The sequence below is a fragment of the Nothoprocta perdicaria genome, unplaced genomic scaffold (assembly GCF_003342845.1).
Source record: "Nothoprocta perdicaria isolate Ctin4 unplaced genomic scaffold, notPer1 scaffold_46, whole genome shotgun sequence".
In the NCBI taxonomy this organism is placed as follows: domain Eukaryota; kingdom Metazoa; phylum Chordata; class Aves; order Tinamiformes; family Tinamidae; genus Nothoprocta; species Nothoprocta perdicaria.
Genome location: NW_020455710.1, coordinates 874,804 through 897,684, shown reverse-complemented (window position 1 = coordinate 897,684; position 22,881 = coordinate 874,804). Strand labels below are relative to the sequence as shown.

Sequence of the window (22,881 nt, the reverse complement as noted above, 5' to 3'; positions counted from 1 at the left end):
TGACTGTACACTCTCTATTTTTTTGAATGAATACTGAATTAATGCCAGGTTTTCTCATGCTGATACAAGGTGACTATGATGATGTTTCCACACTGCTCTTGTCTTTTAATTTGGGCCCTTTTATTCATTTTCTTTGTTTCCCCTCTTGCTTGATTGCCTCCTTTCAGTCCCTGGGCTCAGTTAAAGCCAGGCCTTTTCATTCCATTGGGCATGATTCCCATTTTGTCTGTACTCAGGAGTTAGGGAGGAGATTCATTTATCCTGACATTTGCACGTGAAAATGAGATGCCTGCCTTTCAGAGAGCCAGAATAGTCCAGACTCTTTGGATAGTCATTAGAGAGAAATAGATAACGTAAAATCTGGTCCTGGTGTATCCAGGAGAGCACTCTAGACTGCAGTGGAGATGCTGAAGAAGATTTAATTGCCATTTCTGGAATTTGGCCAGGAAAGAGGATCTATTATCCTAGTTTTTTTCTTAATATAGGAAAACTGCATGTGCCTAGATCCATCTCTATCCAGGAAGCATTTGTCTAATGAGCGGCCTTCCCTAAATACTGAAGGCCTTTGCTTGTTTAGGTCCCAGTAACATCAAGGGAACATTAAAAAACTTGGAATCACAGCTGCACAGGGAAAGGAATATTTGAAATAAGCAGTGCTTCCATCTATAACTCACCATTTCCAGAAATAGTATTTTGGCAATGATTTTTGCTCTAGCAAATGAGAATATTGGTAAACAGCAGTGCAGACACATTTTTAAATGGTAGGTGCACAGTAAGGTCTTTGTGTTTTCTTTGACCTGGAATGACAGAATTTTCACTGTTCACTGATCACATTTCACTGTGGTTTTCAAGGTTTTCTTGACAAAAATGTAGAAGTTTTACGTACACGTTCTTGGTCAGTTCAAGAGATGCATAATTTAAAACAGGAAAGTCTTAGCTTTAAGTGTTAGAACAAACATCGTGTAATGACCACACATATGTAAAATGAGTGTGCAATGGAAATCCACTAATCTAGGACTTTATTTTTCATTTTCACTTGTATACTTAGACGCTTGAACACGTGCCTTTCCTTCCATGTTACCTGACCTGTGAAGATCAGACCTGGAATCATCCTTTCCCAAAATTGTGACAGCAGGCATTTGTTTCAGACTCTCGGATTTTAGGAAGTCTCCACATACCAATGTTCCTAATTAATGCAGTCATGTTTTTTGCTGTAGTTAAAATAAGTTCTCATACTCTCTTTTAGGTGTGAAATGTGTGCCTGATAGTCTTTTTGTAGATGTTTCCATTTTGGGTTTGAGTTTGGCTTGCCAAGCACACATTTCAATGGATTCTTTTGCCAATCTGGCAGAAAAATAGGATGACGCTTTTTCAGAAAATACCCCTTCTTCCTTTCTGTTGTTGTAGTAAGTAGTTGTCCTCAAGAAGCATATTTTGGTTCCTGGCAATGGAACTACTTCTGCTTCATCTTAAAACATGTGAATACCAAGATCAGGTCTAGAATTAGTTTGGCTCCATTGAAATCATAAGTGGAGGATGTGTTTCCCTGGTCTTTTGAAGTTGTGCGTATTTTAATGTGTTCTCAGATCATTGTTTTGATATTCATTCTCAGAGGAGACCACTACATAATGGCTTAATGCTGTGTCTGCACTTCTTCTGGCAACCCTGGGTATGAATGTTCCAACTTCATTTTGCCTGTCAAGAAAAATGAGTAAAACAAGGATGATGGAAGCATCTAGGAAAGACTCCAGGTGGGAAATCTCGGGGAAGATGCTGGAAATCCAACTCCACATTTGGCAGCTGTCCCAGGTACAGGTTGCATATTTCCTCCAAGACTGAGGAGATGAAATTTGATCATTCTGTGCATATGAAGCCTTAGAAATGCTTCTGTCATTCACATTTTCACAAAGGAAATATAATTTGTGGTTATTTGTGCACTGCATAGGCAGATGGAAACACAGCAGGTAGATAAATACTGACACTCACTTCTATGAATACCTTCAAAAGAAAGGGCAAAGGTAAGACAGTGAGCAAAGTGAATGTAGATTAGGCAAAACAGCTGTTTAAGTGAAATATTAGTCAAGATATTCACTGCTTTTCAAACATTCCGCTTAAAGCATCTCCTAATTATGAATTCTTTGCTATCCTTAACATTCATCTTTCAGTAAAATCAAAAAGAAAAGGAAAAAGCATGATTAACCAAAACCAAAGATCCACAGAAGCTTAACTTCATTCAGCTGTCTACCCTTGGAGTTACAAATCCTCAAACACCTGACCACGGTAATAAAATTAAAACCATCAGAGCTAAAGAAGGGCCTCAAAAACTGATCTGTGTTGTAAAAATATGCTCACAAACCCCAGCAGTATGTGAAATCCTAGTGATGGCACAAACTTTGTGAGGTTTCACTAAACAAATATTCAGATCATGAGTGTCTGGTGCACTCAAAGCCCAAACTTGCACACAAGGCACTGCTGTCCATGCGTGTGTCTTCTCAGCAGGCTCATTTAAAAAAAAAAAAAAATTCCCTGGCAGTCTTTTTCATCCAAGCTCCAGTGACCTCAGTGTCCCCCCTGCTGCTAGATAGTGCACTATGAGCTTGAAAATGATGCTTCATGTCCCCATGAGCAACATTTCTTGGTGCTATCTGCACACCATTTGAAGCACATGGGAATGAAAGGAGCTCCCCAGAAGTAACAGATGGCAACGTCTCTTCTCACAGCGAGGCAAGCTATAAGGAAAAGCTATTGGGTTGCAAAGGCTGGTAATATAAATAGCACCATTGTACCATTATTTTTATTCCTTTGAGATTCTGTAAATGAATTGGCCATAGACACTTCACTGTGTTTGGTTAGAGTCTTATTAATACACTAAATCGAAAGTGCCATAACGTGTTTCAGGGAGCTCACGGAAGAACTGGTGTGGAGTATGTAAAAGCAGCTGACAGTACAAAAAAAAATCTAACTGCTTTTAGGGTATGCAAAGAGCCAAAGAAAGTGTGTTTGTATTTACCATAGATATGACATATCTATAACATAGATCTTTATAACATAGAGAAGCACAGAACTATAGTTTCACAGGCAGGTCCTCCATACTACCAGAAGCTGCTTGTGCAGTTGTGAGGCTGCCAGCCAAGCACATGCTTAAAGTACTTATAAATATATTTGTACTGCTCTCTCCTGGGTCTTAAGTTGCATCTTTCTATATGTAAAACTCTATGAGGGAAAAATGCATTTGAAAGTGTTTTAAAATTATGAATCATGAATGTCTGATTAGAAGTGGAATTAGGTTGCATATCAGGATCTGTCAGCAGCAAATAACATTCTCAGAGGCCAAATCATAACATACATAACCTGAGCCCTAAAGCTTTCACGTTTTTCACCTGCCATTTGAAGGAAATAATGGAAATCCATGTTTTAATTTCTAGTATTTTCACTACCTGTTCTTACAGCCATTATGTATTTTGGGAATGAACAGCTGAATCCATCATTCTGTCTGCAGTTGAATCTCCGGAGGCATTTTACCTGAACCTTGCTGCTTTTTTCTTCTTCTACACAGGCTGGCTATATTTTCCTCTTTTATTACCAGGCTGTATATTAACAATAAGGACATCAACTCATAAAAACATTCACTCAATGGGGAAAAAATAACACACGGAGAGTGCATCCAACTCCCTCATGTATTTTGACACTCTATTTAGTAAATTGTCTTGCATTTTAAGAGTGAGTAATCCTGGCTCTGAACAACTGTGAGGAAAGTAGAATATATTTTGAAGTAGAAAAAATGTGGAACAGGCTCAGAACAGAGACATGTATCAGGCCTGACTGCTTGAAGAGCTGTGAGAAGTGAGTATCTGAGCACAGAGCTTTCCCTTTGGCTGCTGAAAAGTGGGGGGCAGTGCTCACCCTGCTGCTTTCTTACCCCCTGTACAGCAGCAAGCCAGAGCAGCAACGGTGCCGCCGGGCTAGCACGTACAGCAAAGCCCTGTCCCTGCCTGTGGCACAATGCTCCTGTCACCTACACACACATTCCTGCCTCCCTGCACAGACCTTGGCGCTGCCTTGGCTTTCATTTCCCTCCCAGGGCAACTCCTGCAGCAAGTGAGCTGCTATCGTGCCTGGTTATGGGAATAACTAAACACGTTCCCTGTGGCTGCTACTCATGTTTCTCCCACTCACTAAATTACATTTAACGATTTCATACGTATCACTGCGTATCTGCTACTGTTCATCCTTGTTTTTGTTCTTTATGCCAGGGCTCAATCAGGCTGGTATCACACACAGCTTGTTGATTTTGCTGCAGACTTTGCTCTGAGCTGCACAGAGGTTTCCAGGACTACCTTTCACGTGATCATCTTCGACTGAAGGCTGCAAAGGAATGGGCGCTCGCTTATGGCTCACCAAAAATCAATGGCTCACCTGGCAGCAAAAACAGCGGTTCACCTATTTTAAGGTACACAGTAAGTTCTTCTCATACTACCTCGTGCATTAAAAAGAAGATTCTTGGTTGCAGTAATTTGTTGGAGTTCGTGCCTGCAATGAGAGGTCTAACAGGGCTACCAAACCTAAGGGTTTCTACAGCTTCCCCTTGGAAACCCCATACCACACTGAACTTGAATGAGTAAGTACTAGTAAAAGACAGCAAGCAGCTTCCAAATTCTCCCAGTTCCCACCCAGCTGTTACTGTGCCTATTATAAGGATGGTGTTATCTTCAGGGAAGGGCAAGAGGCAGTTCTGGGCAGAGGCAGGGCAGACTGCAACCAGACAAGCTCCAGGCAACATCACACTGTGGAGCAAACAGCGCAAGGCTGCTTAGAGTGCAAAACTTGGCCCCACTGAAATAGTTTGCTTTCAGAGGACGGCTTCTTTATTGGAAAATCTGTTAAGGAAGCAGGGTTAGAAGAGATAGCGAGTGTGGATACTCATGGAGAGAGCTTTGCAAGCCTGTAGCTGCATCAGCTCATCTGCTCCCACACACCGAGACCAGGTACGTTAGTGCAGGACTGTGTTAATGCATCTGCATCTGTTTGTCTGCAGAGAGGATCTATCTTCCACGTTAGTGGAGAAAAAGCTCAAGAAATGTAGAATTAAAACCAAGATGCTGCTAAGTGACAGATTTTTTTTAAAGAAAACCGCAAAATCTGATGGAAGTTTGGATGTTTCCTCTCAAATCCCGTGTTAGTATTAGCACTAAACAGATGTCCCACATTCTGAAGAAATGGCAGGTTTGGCACCTCTTCACGGTTAGCAAATTTAATTATGGCTTCAAATGCAATAATGGAGCAACCTTCTTCAGCTATAATTGGATCTGCAATTGGCACAGCCTTTCCTTCCCTCACTGTGCCATATGGGCAACTGCAGAACAAGGTGCTGCATATGTTCTTGCTGAATTATACTGGGTCAAATCAGGGTCAGATGAAATTATTACTGAAAGGAAGGGAGGAACAATCAAAAATGAGAAGTGATAAAACTGGTGTTTTCTTGCAACAGCAGTTTCTGTGACCAAACTCTGCTTGGGATCTGATAGGACGTTAGTTCCAATAAAACAGCTACTTTAATTAGGAGCGCTCCTAGTTTGTCTGCAATAACAGCATGTTCCAGGCATGAGATCAGGAGAGGCAGAAGAGCTGGCATTGTCTGAACACAAGACAGTCCTGAGACAGAGCTGGAGAAAGGAAAACAACCTTTTACATATACCCCCAATTCTGGAGGAAGAGGCTCCTCTTTTCCCTGTTCTGCAGAGCCAGTAAATTACATTTCAGATTTAGAAAAGTGGGGAGAGAAAACTCTGTCAAGAGTAAAGAGGAGTAAGAGGAAAATAATATCTGGCTTCATACTTGGTTACATAAAATACCCACTTTAGGCAGGTCAGGTACCAATGTCTATGAGTGAGACTGCCTGACATTTTCTATTATGAGCTTCTCCTTTATTTTATTAATAACTTAGCCAGACTAAAGCTACTTGGGCTGATTTTTTTTTTCAAATGTCTATCTTTGGATGATTTTTTGGGGAATGTTTCCATCTATGTGCATTTATTCCTAACTGGGATAGCCAGTCCTAATCCAGAAGAAGCAGCAACCAGTAAAATAACTGCTCCAAAACCTGCAGCAAAGATAAATAATCTCAAAATAATCATGGGGTCATCTTTGCTAACAGAAGTAGAAAAGAACTCACTATGTACAGAGCAGTTGCCATTGACAAAAAAAAATCTGATACTAATGCCAAACTGCTCGCCTCCAACCCATGTCAGCAACATTCATATGTAATGTTTTAAAGCCATTTAAAAATATTCTGACATATGCTTTCTTTCTCTTGCCGAAATTAAGGGAACTTTACTATTTAATTAATGGGGTCCCCAGTGCCTCTTATTGTAGCTTCCTCTAGAACCATGCCCCTCTTCGACATCTCTTAAGGCACTGTGAGTTGCAATCCATTTATGCTCTTTACTATTTAAAAGCCGAGTTTTCCGCCTTGACGCTGATGAGAAGTTAATTATTCTTATCTTCCTTTCTCCATACTTTTTGCTTGATAATTTGAAATTACAATTATTATAGATTTGGAATAAAACATGAAATTACTGCTGATAGCACTGAGACCAGAGTCAGCACAGAGACCAGAATCAGCACAGGAGTCAAGCAGCACTGTGCTGCACAGTAGTTATCTTTAAGAGTGGGCCAGTTGACTCTGCAATTAAATAATGTTGCCATGGCATCAGCTATGTCTAGGGAATCTCATGGTAACACTAATTACAGAAGGCACAACTGGAAGATAGTTAAGGGCGTCTGTTGCACTGGAATTTGTTTTCTCTATCAGAAAACAACAGAGCAGTTTATAAATATTAATAACAATTTGCAATATCTAGAAGTATGGAAGAAGGCCGTGCTTTTCAGGGAAGAATAATGAATTAAAAGTGCTATTTTACAACAATTTCTGTCCAGCATTACAAAGCAAGACACGACAGAGCCAACACACTGCAATCCTTAATTCCTTTTGTCTTGAAAAAGGTCAGTCCTTCCCCTTCAAATTTCATCTTTATTCCTGAAGGAAGCGGTAACCTTCTTATCACCAGGCTGCGATTCAGCCTCCTCTGGCCTTCTGCAGCCTCAGCTACTCCAGCCAAGCTCAGAAGAGGCCAAAATCCCAGGAATGCCATTAGCCACCATGGCCACCATCACATAAGTGGTTCCAGCGAAGAGAGGGGATCCAGAGCTGTGTGTCACAAGGTGCTCCTGGAGCCTCTCCATGGCACTCCAAAGCTTGACCACACAGATGAGGGCAACTTGGCACTACAGGTGGGCCAGGTTACCCACTGCAAGTGCTTCTAACCTTTGAAAATGCTGCCTGGAAGGCTTCTGCAAGGAGCAATCGTTTTTGTGTCATAAGGAACGAGGCTTGGATTCACACCTCCTCTTTCCTCACTTTACATCTTCAAGGAAAACGGTGAGACGGACTCCAGAGTGACATATTCTCAGTTCACCTCAGGAGGATAGAGAAAAATGAAACAATGAGAGCTGAAAATGGCATAGTTTGGAACTGGAGCTCCTCATAAGCGTGCACATCTGAAAACTCTCACAGTCGGGTCTGCAGAGGCTGCATGTTAATGCTGTCCTTGAAGCAGCACGAACAGAATGCTTAAAACCCAGCATGAACGGGAGCAAAAGTCAGGAGGATATATTTCATCATTACCCTATCCAGATACATTATGCTGGGAAATAATTCAGTACTTCAGGAGTGAGCAGAAAGTCTGCAGTGATGTCCTGGTTGCGGGACTAACCCGACGCTAGCACTTCCATCCCTGCTCTGAAACCCCCTGCAGGGGCAGCCTCCCCACCACGTGTGAAATCTGTCACCCACCACAGAGCTCAGCCCCAATCCCTTCTGGAATTCCAGACATCGCTTTTGACACAAGTTGTGCTAATGTTGCCTGCGGCTGTCAACCTCAGTGCCAACCTCCACGTGTGGGCGACGGTCCCGGCGCTGAAGAGTCACTGAGGCTGCAGTGTGGGGCCACAGCAGGTATGAGATGCACCCAGTCTCATGCTCATATTTTTCTTAAATCTGTACGAAAGAATTGGTGGATTGAGCCTGATGTGCGGGTACATAAGTAAAATACGTTTTAAAGAGTGTTTCTTGGGAGAAATGCTCTTCACCTGAGAGCTATACCTGATGCAGAGGTTGCTATGGCGAGGACTTGCTGTTTCCGCAAACAGAGGAGTAAGGAGGAATCTCTTGGACAGGGCTATTCACTGGTTACAGTGACTTTTGGGCAGCCCTTAATGCAGTGACCTTCTTCCATGGTGTTTCAGGAAGAAAAGACTTTGTACAAGACAACATTAAGCTGAACACAGCAGCCTTCCTGCCACTTGCTCCTCAGCACACGAGCAGCACGTTCGCTGTCTGCGTGCTGAGGAGAAGGTTCATCCATGGCGCATGCAGCCCGGCCGAGCAGCTTCCCTCAGCGGCGCGTTGAGTGCCCGTCAGAGCCCATTACGCAGCCCCGGGCACGACAAACGCTTTGTCTCCCAGTACGTTTACTACAGAACCCGATAAAAGCCTATATTATTACCTAAAAGGCAGAGGACGGAGCGTTCCTAGTTAAATTACTCAAAATGATGAGTAAGCATCAGTGCCTGTGTCATTTGTCACTCGACTTCACACAAGCTCAGCATGTCATTCCAGATAACCTTCCCCAAAGTTTCCTGCAGCTCCAGCCATCTTGGAAAGTTTCCTAGGTTTCCAGCTCTAGCTCAGCAATAGCAATGCAGCAGAGGAGTTTTGGGCCAGGCCCTGGATCATTCAGTCTCTTGGTCTAAGCATGTAAAATAGCCTATAGTGATTCAGAGGAGAAGGGGGGATTCCCTAATTCTTCATCCTCCCTAAAGGACAGGTTTTACTCTGCCTATTGAGTTCAGCTGGGGAACATGGAGGACTCTGCACAGCCGCTTGCTCCCTTCTCAAGAATAAGATGAGAACAAGTATTTGAAAAGACAAGCGTACATTAATTCCTCTTGACCCTCAGAAGACATTCAGATATGGCTTGTTCATCTACTGCTCAGTCTGCTCATCAGCAATGGCAAAGTTATAAAATGCACAGCAAAATCCCCAGAGTGCAGGCTCCTGTGGGAGCTCCAAGAGGCTCCTAAGAAAGAGCAGGCTCAGCTGGACTGACTTAGTGAGCACAAGCACTAACAACTTCCGCCTGTGCTGCGGCTGAGGCTATGGCATGGCTTTTACAAGCCCGGCTGCTGCTTATTCCATTAGCAGCCATTACAGTCCTGCAACTGCGACAGGGAAATTTGTTCTTCATTAGGCAGGCTGAACTTCGTCAGCTTGGCCTGAGAAATCACCTGGAGAACAGCCCCAAACTTGCAACTTCCAAAGGTAATTTGGGCTCAGTGGCTAATGCAGTAATATCATGAAGCAATTTTTCTTTGTATTGCAGCAGTATCCCATTTGTATGAGCAAGTCTTATAGAATGAAAAATGATGAGTTATTCTCATTTCGGTAGGAAAATTCTCTCCTCTCATCAGTCTTCTGTAACACTGTGACAGAGCCTCTGAAGCCAAAGCTGTGCTAGCAGCACTTGGTGAAAGTCCATAAGAAGAAAGCAAAAGAAGTTCCAGTGGCTTTTTGATTAAATTCTTACAGACAGAAATGAAAAATAATATACTTTTCTGATGCCTAGATATCATAGTAATGGCTATATTGGTTATTAGAAAGATATCCATGTCGGAAAGACTTTTGCAGATCTACTCTAGACAACTTGTTTTACTTCATTACTGCCAAAAGAGAGAACCAGCCCAGATTATTCTGAGGAGTTTTGGTTTAAAAAATGGGAGCTTACAAAGTTTTACCTAGTGAGCTAGCTCATAAATTCAGTATTTCATTTGGCAGCCCTTGGCAGAGAGCATCCACTCCATTAAATCATGCCAGGCAAAACCTGTCATTTTGGTGAATCACGAGAATTGCTAATTCTATTATAATGTGTGCTTCTATGAGAAAGGTAATTCAGTGGAAGTTTTAGTTTCAGCTTTATAGCGTCCTTCATAAGATTATAATCCTTGCTGCTTTTCCCTGTTGCCTGCCCCGTTTCCAGAGGCAGCTGTTAAAAGTTTCAACAGTGGCAATTAATAAGGACAAGCAAAGTATAAATCCTCACAAAAACTCATTTCTGTTGTGCTACTCCCCTGATTTCTGGCATTACAATCAATCATCGGGCTATTTACTAGTGTGAAGCAGCGTATGGGTTCTGGGGTTCAACGCTTGCACACATTTTAAGACCTCCAGGCCTCATTCTTGACACTTACATTTGGGGCCAATTCTGAATTCTTAGTTGCAACCTAATTTTAGCCTAATAGCATAGGATGACAAAAAGAATTATATGGAGAACAAGTATTCTTGTTAATTGCAAGCTGAAGATTTCACAATCCAGTGGGGAGGGAAAAAAAGGAAAAAATAATCAAGATGCAGCAACACACCCTTAAAACAAAGTCAAGAGCGGCGCAAACGGGACTGTCTCAACAAGGCACATGGAGTTGATGTCTCTAGTGGGTTTTGTGGGAAGTGTTTAACTTGCACTTAATGCTCTTTCCCAAGAGCTATGGTTGTAACTTCTGTTTGACCTTAATGGTTCTTAGATGTACAGTTTATGGGAAAGATCCATGGGAAAGATCCCATGACACATAAAATACATAAATCTTCTCCCAGATAAAATACGTTTACACCTTTAAGGTGATACTAAATGAATGCAATGAGATTTGATATATTAATCCACTTGAAATAGTACAAATTACATAATTCAGTATCAGCGCATTTTATGGGAAAGTGCACAAGCCCAAATTATTGGCAATTTCAAGTCCATATTTTAAAAGTACGTATTGAAAATTCCATGTAAAGGAAGAGATAAAAAGCAAATTTATTCTTTCTTCCACTAATGAAAGAGTACTTTGAAGGGGCTATAAAGAAAAAACTTGGCTGAGATCTTACTGCAGCGTGTGCTTGGAAACAGCACATACCTTGTTCTTGATTCATAAAATCTTGTATGTGTTTAGGTACTAAAAAGAAGTTGACACCAGGTTCTGTCGCCAGTGTTTGCAAGACAAATTTATCCATTTTTGCATTAGCAGATTTATTTGCCAGAGGCTACTATTAAGCACAAGTAAACATGTGCTGCCTTTTAAATATTGCTGCAGCTATAACAGGTCAATGATATAATTATAAATGAATGTGGGATAGGAGAAGGGGAGACACGTTGGGGATCATGAGGACAGCCCTTCACTGCCAGTCTCCCTGGCACATAACAGCAAAATACCCGGGCCCGTTGACTCTGTCACTGTGTGCCTAACACCTCGATGGACCCGTGCAAACAAATGACATCTATGTTAAGCAGCCCAGAATACACACAGAGCCGTGGAGAGGAAATGAAGCGGATCCTCAGCTGCAAACTGCCCCGTGTTTGCTCTCATGCATTGCACGTAAAGAGCCCTCCGAGACAGACCCAGCTCCGGACTGCACAGCGATAAATCCAGAGTTACGCCAGGCACCTTGGCTTTCCACCCCAGTTACTCCCTGTTTGCACTTTCATGACCAGCAGCAGAATCTGACTCTTAATATATGAAATACTGACACTTAATGCCTAGAAGGAGAAATTCAGTTATCTACAGCAACTAAAATAACACAGTGCAGCTTGTCATACCCAGTCCAATTTGTTCCGTAGGTTTTCAGAGACGCTAGGGAAATATTCCACCCTCCAGTTCAGCAACCTTCATCTACAGTGTATATTGCTTCTTAAAGAGCTGCTAGAGTGGTGGAGAAAAGGAAAGAAGAATAGAGGCTTAAAACAAAACTCTAGGCTTTCCACTATGGCTCCCACCAACTTCTATTACAGAATTTGAATCTAAAGACATTTTCCCTTTGAAGAAATTTCCAGTCTTTTCTGCTTTCTTGAGCTATGCTTTTTGGTGCCATTCTGCACTGATTCATATATATGCCTGCCTTCTCTTTGACTTCACTCTTCAGGTGTAACTGGTGAGAAAAATGGCTTTAAATTTCCTTGCCTTAAACATTTTCTCGAGCCTATCAGACTGCCTGGGTTATATTTTGACTTTGTAAGCTTTGTTTCTCAGAACTCGAAGTACTTGAATCCATTATGCTTTCTCCACACACAAACAAAATTCATATGCTTTCAGCTTAAATTATTGCTAGATGGGGACATGCAGAAGTAAGTACACGGAGGAAGCACCGTGGGTTTCTCTCGGTGCGTTTGGAGCAAAACCAAGATGGAGCTGTTTCCAGTACCCAGCAGACTCCCAGAAAATTACAGCTACGCCGCTGAGCAGAGGTCATAAATCTCCGAGCCGCTGGCCCGAGCACCCACGCTGCGCTTTCCTCACGCCAGCTGAGGAAAAGGTAGTTCGGAGAAAAGGTTCTTTTTGGGGCTGTTTTTATCGAATCCATCGCCTCCGGATGACAAAGGATCTCTCCTGGTTTTGCAGAAGCTCCTCTGAGTTGGTCTGTCTGGTGGCTGCTCAGGCAGGGGGAAGCTGGGCTATGGCCCCCGCTGCCCAACGCAGCCCCAGGCTCCCACCAGCCGCCCCAGCGACGCTGATGGACTTAGCAGGGGGCTTCTATGGGAAACTGCAGCCGCCAAACCCAACCAGATGAGCAATCAAGAAGAAAGGAGCACAGCAGCTGCCTTATTTTACTTTGGGGTATTTTGTTTCATGTATCTTCAGACAAGCCAACAACAGCTTTTCCCTTTCTGAAGTCAAATCTCAACATGAGTCTTCTTGCCAGGAACTAAACGGAAGATGTTGCTTCTGCTTGTCCATAGGACCGGTTACATGGCCCCAGTTAGACCCTCTCTGCGTGAAAGGAACCGTTAGAGCAGAAAAGAAATGTTTTTGATGTCGCACAAACCCCAGAAGGATCCAGACCGCACTAATTTAAGCGATCTTGTGGCTAATAAGGAACAACTATTACCATGAGTACTTACAAAGTGGAAGAAATGTTGGAAAAAATGTTCTGGGGGAAAAAAAAAAAAAAGAAAAACAAGCCAACCCAAACCAAAAGCTTTCTGTACTGATGCAGAGCCTGTGCCAGATGACAAGACCACCTGCCTCCCCTGGACGGCCTCCTCGAGCAAATCACATCAGCAGGTATCAGCTGGGCTGTGAATGTGCCACCTGGCATGAGCACCCGCTCCTCCTGGCACAGCCTTTTCCTGTCAGCTCCTATCTTACACCGACCTTTCTCCATGTGCTTGCAAATGAAGTCACATTCAAATTTGGTTTGATATCTCCTGCAAGAATCCTTTATAGTCAAAATTTGGCAGAGAAAAAATGGCAGGAGGTTTTTTCTGACCTAATGGTTTCCCTCCACATCAGGTGGGCACTTGTGCTGGGACATGTTTGCAACTCACGGCTTTTTTTTTTCCTTTTATTTTTTTCCCTCTTATACGTTGAACTATCTCTATGCCAAAACAAACCAACCAACCAACCAAAGCAATTATAATCCAGCACAGCATTAACGGCTAAAATGTATTCAGTCCATTTTGCCTCTGCCCAGGCTCTGCTGACAGCAGGGGAGCTTCTTGGGGATTCTGTTCTGCACCTTGCCAGGAGCTCCCCCCAGTTCATGGCATTAAGTAGCTCCAAGTTGGAACTGATTTAACCTACCCTGTGCTGTGACAAAACTGCAGGAGCTTCTGCGTCGTTTGGAGAGTTGTGGAGCTGCAACCGTAAGTGCCATCCCACATTCACATTTCGGATATTTCCATGCATTGATGTTATCTCCTGGTGGGCACATCTGCTACCTTTATAGCCTCATTGTACTACTGTGGAGAAGACATTACCTGGTAGTTCTGAACGGGAACTACTAAGGGGAGGCATGAAGGCCTCCTAGCCCATGCCAAGAACTGTGAGGATCCCTTCATGCTGGTAAGAAAGCCATTAAAATGCATGGTCTCGAAATGAAAGTGTCTTGGGCAGAAATGAATGGTGCTTTGAAAGCCTGGCCTTTAAGTCAGCAAGCAGCAGCTGTGGAAGGAATTTTGTTTCAAAGGTTCTGCTGTGAACTCCAGTATAAGAGGCAGAGTGTAAGATAAGGTGAGATAAACTTAAAAGTCCCCAGGTCTCACAGCTGATTGTGGTGATTGTCTAGTAGACAGGTAGACGTCTACAGATGGATGTCTTTAATCCCCTACACAAGCAGCTCATTTTCTGGAGGCTGCAAGTTCCCTTCTTCTGTCCAGAAGAGCTGTACTACAAGCAGAAGGGGTGATCAGGATCTTATGATTCAGAAAGACACTAGAACTTGCTTGATAATAACAGAAGTGTCTCAAGAAGCGTATACATGTATTTCAAAAAAAAAAAAAAAGTAACCCATTTAACCTTCAAACAAGGCTTCTCTTCCAGCAACTACCAGCCTCACAATAAAGCAGATGTTGATCTTATTTCACGGTCACCTCCTTTTGTGACATACAAATCCCATTATATGTAGCTGCACATCCCATTCTGAAGCCAAACCCTTCCCAGTTCCAACTCAGCCCAGCTCTGCTGTATGGAAAGGGGACCATGGGGATAACTGGAAGACATAAACTTGGACAAAAACAGTGCTCAATTCTCCAGACCCTTCTCAAGACTCCATAGACATCCTCACTCCTACAGACATCCTCTCCTCTTCTGTCAGAGGTCCAGGACAAACGAGGCTCTTGTCTCTCCAACCTTGCACAAGCCAAACAGCTCTACCTCAAGCATACTCAAGATACTCCTATAGTTGTAATGAAGAGATATATAAGAAATGCTCTTAGATCTGGCTGTTTCAGTCTACAAGGGGTGACCACTAAGAAGCACATGAGCCTGTTTTAATTTAAACTCTGCATAAAGAAGCACCACTGTGGATTTCAACACAGGCTAACCTCTTAGTCACCACCCCAGGTCTCCAACAAACTCAGAAACTATTGCTGAAGTTCCAGTTGCCATGAACTCTATGATTTTTACCTGAAATAGCTCAGCTAGACCTCCAAGAGCTGTGTCCCCACTCCACTTGTCCCACTGGGATGAGGTAGTGTTGGCTGTCATGGCAAGACTACAGTGACGGCCGATGTCCCCAGCCCAGCTCTGAAAGGCAGCTTTATTTAAAGGCTGCAGATGCTGCTCAACATGACTGAGCCTCGTTGTGACAGACCTCGAGACACAGAGCTGTCAAACTTGTCACACCTCATCTAAACAAAAGCTCTCGTGATCCACGTGCGGACTCCCCATCCCGGGACACGAGCACAGCTCATCATATAATAGTTGTGCGCAGTCGGAGGTTTGTGATTGCTCACAGAGCTGTCAAAGGCTTGAAAAATGCAACAGTCAGGCCAAGAAAAGAGGAAGTGACAGACAAGAGCAAATCCCAAATATTTTAAATGAGGAATAAATGCTTCAGCCTGTTCCCTGCAAGATCATTTCTGTCTGGAAAGCAGTGTGGCTTGCATCTCTGCCGGCTACTAGTTAATCTTGAGACCTGCTCAAGGTCCCCACAGCTTGCAACCTAAATTGGGCAAGATAGTGCCGACACCCTCGTTTTCCAGAAGCAGAAAACAGGTAGGGAGAAAAGACATGATTTACACAAAATGCCTGGCAAACACATGACCCAAATTGGGGCTTAGAGGGTTTATGCGAAGTTCTAACTGAAAACCTACTCTCTTCTAGCCATGAATTTCCCAGCTGCATACAGCTAAAATCCTATTGCTTTCACTGTATTTATAGATTTTGATTCCTTCAGTTTCTGTCAGCTAATGTAGGCTGCCCGCTTAGAAGCATAAGCTACCAAGGCCTTTAAAGTTATTTCTCTTTCCAATTCCATTGCAGAGTGTCTGGCCTGGAAAAAGATCTGGTTTCCACAGAAAAATGTCATGGCTGTATATTGTGACAAAATGCTTTGCGTCCTTCAGAAGCCCATTTTCTGGTGGCCAGGTGATCCACAAATTTTTGGGGGGGGTAAATCCCTCATTCTAACACACTATTCTTACATGCTTTTGATGGACTCCTCCATTATTCATCTGCAGCCACTGCAGGTCCGTTGGAGCAGGAGGTTTATAGAGCATCCTCTCAACGCTAAGTAAAATTATAACAATGTCTGGCTTCCTGCCTCCTAGCAAACCTAAAATGAAGCTTCCTAAACTGATGCTTCAGAGGGCAGCAAAAGAATAAATAACCCCCTTAGTAATATGTCTAGCCAACCGTACAATGCTTTACATGGTGAGAAACATCTTTCCTGAGCCCAATAGGAAATCATTTTGTGCCCTGAAGCATGATGTTTGTTTACCCTTAACTTAACATGCATAATGCTAGTTTTGTTTTTTTGCACGGAAATTATCCATTCCCTTTATAAACCCAGCTCTTCAGAGCTCTCTGAAGAAGCTTATGGCATAACTTGGAGAAATAAACCACTGAAATGAAACCGGGAGCTAAATTACTGTTATTTCCTCATTTCTCCTAAGCTATCTCAGCAACTGCACAGGTCAGACGAAAGTTCACAGACACAAACACGCTTCCCGGGCAGCATTTTGCTATTAACAGGGGCATCCTAAGCGTTGGCTAAATAAAGGAAGATATATTTTATATTTAGTTCTCCTTGAGATGCAGCAATTAAAGTGCAAATAAGAGAAAATTGAAGGCTGTGTCTTAACACTGACTTTTTTTCCTTATGTGTTCAAGATCACTTGATTTTTGGAGGCCGATGGTACAAATCCCAAAGGCACTTCACACAGACACTCCTACTTGGTGCATGAGGGTCACATCATTAAGCACCAGCATGTTGTGCATAGGTCGTGTCTTCAGAAGTGCAATGCTACTGTATATTTTAAAGAGCTATAAGTCTACAGAAGTGATACAGCTTTTATAGAATATTTAAGGAGTTCTATGGCAGGATTCTGCTCAATATTAGAGGACTTTCCCAGAAATGTGGATTTATAGCAAAGATTAATTTGTTCTAGCAGCTGCATGGTGTTTTGCCGCTATGGAGGTCCCCATGCACAGATTTAATCAAATCTCACATGTTCTTTTTCTCCCGTGGGCTGCAAAAGGGCCGCAAAAGCTGCTTGCAGCGGTGAAAAATCTTCATTTTGAAGACTCTCCAGTGAGAAGAGAAAGCAGAATGAATACAGCCAGTCCATACCTGATATGTTTGTAAATATTGATGAGAATAAAACTTGCTGAGCATGAGGCAATGCAGGCATGGGGGATTCACAGGGGCTACGTCAACCTGGCGAGGTTAAACTCCCTAAGCCCCTTTTTGAAGCCAGTGAAGCCAGACAAGCCCTCCCTGATGACAAATCTGATCAGCCAAATCAACCTCTTGCTCTGACTGCACCTTCAAGCTGTAGGATATCGTTTTCATTAAGTATAGAAGGAGCCCAGGTAGATTAACTTCAGCAAACAGACCTCACACCATCTACTTTGGATATTTAACTTGGATATAATTCAGAAAATGCAAAGATGGGAGTCTGAGTCAGTATAAAGAAGGGAAAAAAAATCAATCGGTAGCCTAATTCAAGGTGGCAGCATGATGTAAATGGCTGTGATATCAGAAAAGGAGAAAGCTCCAAGTGTGTTAACATGCAGTCATGCAAATATTGACGCTGAGTGCAATAGGATCCCTCCTCTGAGAGCTGTTATGAGTATACCCAAGTCTGTGGGGAATTTGGGCTTAGCTTTGCTGAATAAATAGCTTTCTGAGAATTATTCATTCAGTTATATTTTGCATCACCTGTAGGAGTCCTGACAAAGTAATTTGAATATTACAGAAATACTGATTTTATAAATATTCAGCTAGTCTTCTAAAGCAGTTGAGGGATAAGAGGTATTTATAAAATGAGATCAGGAAATAGGATAAATCTAGTTACACCGTAACAAACATTCATTCCTTTACAGTAATCAGTCTTATTAAAATCCAAGGCAAGGTAATATTTTATATTTGCAAGCATCATCTTCCTCTAATGTCCTACTACGTTCTGCCAGCGTTGGAAGTGCAGCTGGGGCAGGTCCCTCTCCCGCAAACCCCACGGGTGCCAGGCGAGGAACCGGCTGCCACGCACACATCTACAGCGGCAGCGCCACCCCCTTCACCAGCAGCAGCACAATTAGTCCGTGGCTCAATGCTACTGCTCACATTATTTGCTGCTAATTAAATAATGACAGTCTGATTTTAAAAAATCTCATGGAAATGAAGGGCAACCAAGACAAATGGATGCGGTGGCATCTGTATTAGGGCACCTGTATCTCTTTGGCTCTGCAGCTGTGTTTTAAACCAGGGGCTTAGCAACCACTATGTGACATAAGGAAGAGCTGGAGACACACATATCTCAGCTCTCTTTTTGCTGCCTGCGGGCCCTGGGTCTCAGTGGAGAGGACTGGGGACAACCGGGCAAACCAACCATGTGAACAGAGACATCTCCCCATCAGAACAGTGCCACGAGCCAGGGCCAGCACAAACCTGCCCGGGGTCTCCCTCCCCCGGGCCTGGCTGGGGTCCTGCTCATGCAGAAACCGGTCCAGCCGTGACTGGACTCCGCAACCCACGTGATGGTTCTGAAATTAAGTACCACTAGAGGACAGTGGAAGCTAAGAGATAGCTGGCAGTTGCTTCCCAGCAGGCTGGAGGGCAGGCAGGATTTGCCTCAGGAAGCGCAGGGGGACAAGGAACTCCCCATGGCTCCAGCACTGTGGCCGTGCATGCGGTGAGGACATTGGGCTGAGGAGGAGCCAGCAGGGAGCACCCAGTGCCATCCGAGCGAGGCTGCGCTATCCAGATCCTGCATAGATTCTGCATAGAGGATCCATATCCAAATCCTGCATGGATGGAAATCTGCTGCCACGGAGTGGAAACCCCTCAACCTACGAGCAAGCAGAGCGACCATCACTGCAATCTGCAGCTGAAGGGTCTGACGGTGCGGAAATGTAACTGCTGTGACTCAGAAAAACGTGAATCAGCTTCCAAAGCGGGGACAGCTGCTGCTTTTGATTTCACTTACAACTGTTTCTCAGTGTTTGCCTAATATCTGAGTTGTATTTCTAAAGAGAACGGATAGTGGTTTTGCATTTCAGTGAATGATAACTAAAAGCAAGTGTAATTTCGTGAGGGTGATTAACTCTACCATTGCTTGTGAAACAGCAGGGATACAGACAGAAAGCTGCTTGGAAATCACTTCTCTGGATTGCTGAATATGACTCTGCTGCATAAATCCTCACTGGATGTTAGTTTGAAATAAGTTTGCGAAGTCTCTGTAAAAGCTGTTCTCCTAGGCCTAAACTTTCAGGCCTATCAGTCCTGAAGCTCATCTAGAAAAAACACTTAATATATTTAACTGCTCTGAAAGCTTACGACGTAAAATGTGCAAAAATACATCAGAGCTGCTGTGCTCTTTTCACACTAAAGCATCTTGGATCCTTCTGCAGCCCCAGGAAATGACTCAGTATTGCTGTGAAACAGCAGCGTTTAGATTGCCAGCAGTATTAGCCCTCCCATCCAGAATGGGAAGGATCTGGACAGAAAGTTGCACGTTGTAATGAGTGGCCAAGTGGGGACAGAGCTGGAAAAACAGTGCGGAGCCTGCCCCTTTGGTGCTCTGTGCCACTCTCTGGAGAAGGAACACGCTGTAGTATCTGTGTGGATAATTCCTGAGAACTTTGTTCCAGAGCTACTAGCAGTTTCCTGGCAACTTGTGGCTTATCATTCCCACTTTCCTCTACTGCTCTCACATTATAGAGCCTATCCTGCCATTTTGCATTTCAGTTAAGCACAGTGGAATAGACCCTAAGGACTAGACGGGGATTTACTGATGGGACCCTCTACATCCCGCAGCAGCAGCAGAGCTCCCAGTTTTCTGCTGTGAACCGTATGGTGCCTACCCTGCACCATATAGCCTGGCGTACGGAGAGCAGACCTTATGTAGGAAACACTTCTGCCACACGAGGAGTGCAGAGCACTTGGCAGCTTGCTTGTTGCACCTCCTTCCAACCTCGCTAACCTCATGCAAAATAGAAGTACAGATCTGAAGCAACACAATACTGTGCCAATTTCTGTCTTTTTGGCTCAGAAGCTTACTGTTGGCTTTTAAACCCGCTATAGTTTGACATTTTCTGTCAGTTTGGCAGTTAAGGGCATGGTTTTTAGCATTCTTTAATTGCAAGGTTTTGTCAGTGAGCTGATGCACGCGGGTGAGTGGGTGAGCAGAGAGCCCATTCCTCACGAGCGGCTCTGCGAAGAGCTGGAGCGCTGAGAGACACACACAGAAATGTGGCTTCCCCCAATGACTGCAGAGAAAACACAGACTGCATTAAAATTCATGGCCTGCAGTTCTCAGTTTTATTAATGATGAAGAATCAGTAATAAATGTAGAAAAAGGAGCATACCAAAGTGAAAACTGGAGGGCAAATGGGCTTTTTTTAAAAAAAAAAAAGAATTCCTTACAGCACAGAAGGACAGAGTCAAGTTCTCTTGAAAAAAGTAAGCAACAGATGTACTACATATTCCTTTTCATATTCAACATTAAAGGTATAAACCAAGCAAGAAGCTGTCCAGCAAACTGTGCAGACAAGTAGGCACTAGTTTAGCCTCTGTTTCTCAACTTGTTCTCTACAGTAGTGCACATGGGACCTGATACCTGTTTCCAGTCTTGCTGCAGCATCACCTTGGAAGTACCTTTGGAAAGAATATAGTGAAGGTAAGTAGGAGGAGTATATTTTAGCTGCAGAAAGGATTGGATTTGCACACTCCTACCCACAGAAGGGTTCTGAAAAGACCCGTGATTTATGTTTTATATCATAAACTCACTCTTCAAGCAATGAAAGATGTGAAATTTGCCAGGTTCAGTGCCCGAGAGTTGAGTACATGGTTCTGAGACATCTAAACATAAGGGCAACCACTGAAATTTTGGTGTTCTGTCATCATGAAACAAAAACTTAAGGCATTTTTGCAAGTGGCTCCCCAAATTAAGGAAAGCCTCTAGTCCTCTGACAAGGCCAACAAGGCGACTAGCAAGGCAAGAATTTTTTGTTCCTTTTCAGAACAGATTGTGGCACCTGCAGTTCCTTACTGAAGTAGAGGGTATCTGTAAAACACCCAACATGGGTATCTTTGTGATTAGGGGTCAATAATGCACTGAAAAAAATGGAAGGAGAAAGAGATGCAATCTAAGTTCACTTTAACTCTAGCATATTATCATTAGTGGAAATTCCCAAGGTAACCTCCTTTTCCACATGGATATAATAGCTTTCAATTTCAGGAAGTCCAGAAAGAACTGTGAAATTTTAAACGAGGACCAAGAAGTGTGGCTGTAGGTAACACATTGTAGTAGATCTTAATACCTCAATTTCTGTGGCCTTTCCTATATATGTGGGTATTATCCAGCAGGGAGAACTAAATAATAATCCTTTCCTTTTTCTTCCTTTTTTGTTTCCTCCCAAAGATCATTTCTCAGCAAACCCGAGTGATGCTGAAGGAGCGTGACAAGAAGAATGAGCTGCTTCTGAACGGCGATGTTGGAGGACGGATCCTGCGCAGCAGCCTCACTGAAACAGCAAATGAAGCAGATGTTTTCCATTACTGCCCACTATTGAGGTCCTAGTGTTTCCTCCTCACTAACCACACGCTGGAAGCAGCGACCATGCATCATCTTCTCCTCTACTAACGGGCACTCAAGTATGTAATAAGTTGAATTCCATCTTGTTGATGAATCTTATTTTACTTGTTTGGCTTGGCAGGGCGTTTCTTTGTTAGAAAGTGAATGGAGACATCTGTATTTAGCAGGGCAACAGAAATGAGCTGTGCTTGGCCAGTGGTTCTGCTGTTTCACCCCAATTTGCTGACACCAGGCACTGCAGCGACTGCAGACTCGGCGAGCTGGCTTTGCAAGTCCCCTTTTCCGCCTGCCCTGTTTTGCCCGAGACAATTTTATTTCCCATGGTGTAAAATGCCTCGGGAGTTCCTTATGGTACTGGAAGACTGCCAATTCTGTATTCCCCCCTGCACCAAAGCACTAAACCTGCTAGCACTGCTGGTGGTGCCAGCGTTAACCCCGAGCACCAGCTTCAGCTCCTCCTTGTTGCGACTCGCGCCCGCCTCACGTGTTCGCACGGGCACGGGGCCCTTCTCATGCTTTAGCACTTGACGGTCTACAAGACTGGCATAAATTACTGCCCAAGGGAAAGAACTGGGTAGGTTCTAGGTAATCCACAAATAAAAAATGTTCCCCACAGCAAACTGGCAGCCCGTGACAGTCAAGTAGTAGCAGGTTCGCATCCTTCCCGCTGTCTGTGCTTTAAATGCAGGCAAATACATCTGCATGCGGCTCTACTTTATCACTAGGCCTCCCTAATAGTAGTGATAGGCTTCCTCAATGATGAATGGATGTTTTCTTCCTAATCTTCAACTTGCCTATTGAATTTTTCTCCATTTACATTTCCCAGCGCCTGAAGCTCTCTGCTGTTCCCTACTTGGTGAATTATCAAGGAAGTTATTGATTAATGATCCTTTAAGAAGTCCACTTCTACAAGCAGGGTTGTTACTACGAGCACAGCACTAAGACTTCCACTGCAGCAGCAATTTCAGTCCCAGCCACCTGTCTGATCGCCTGGCCCAAAGCCATTCACTTCTGCTCCGCTCTTGCTCAGCTGAGACCTCTGCAGATAGCGGCCTGCAGGAGCTGGGCCGTGGCACCCAAGGATCCAGCCTCCAGATGGACACAGCCACACCAAACAACAGCGGTGGCACAGCAGGATGCTTCAAACTCCACTGCTCTGCCAGGTTTCTTCATCAGGCACCCCCTGCACCGTGGCCTCTGTCCCATCTAACTCCAGCCGCCGCTCAGCTCCAGCCCTTGGAGAACCTTTCCG

The 22,881-nt window shown here is 43.7% G+C and overlaps 1 long non-coding RNA gene across 1 annotated transcript; it reads left to right on the top strand.

Moving 5' to 3' along the window:
• Positions 1 to 1,628: 1,628 nt before the first annotated feature.
• Positions 1,629 to 22,656, top strand: LOC112953629. The gene is made up of 4 exons (XR_003250588.1): positions 1,629 to 1,809; positions 4,254 to 4,450; positions 21,456 to 21,688; positions 22,456 to 22,656. It is a non-coding gene; the product is annotated as an uncharacterized LOC112953629 (long non-coding RNA).
• Positions 22,657 to 22,881: the final 225 nt, after the last annotated feature.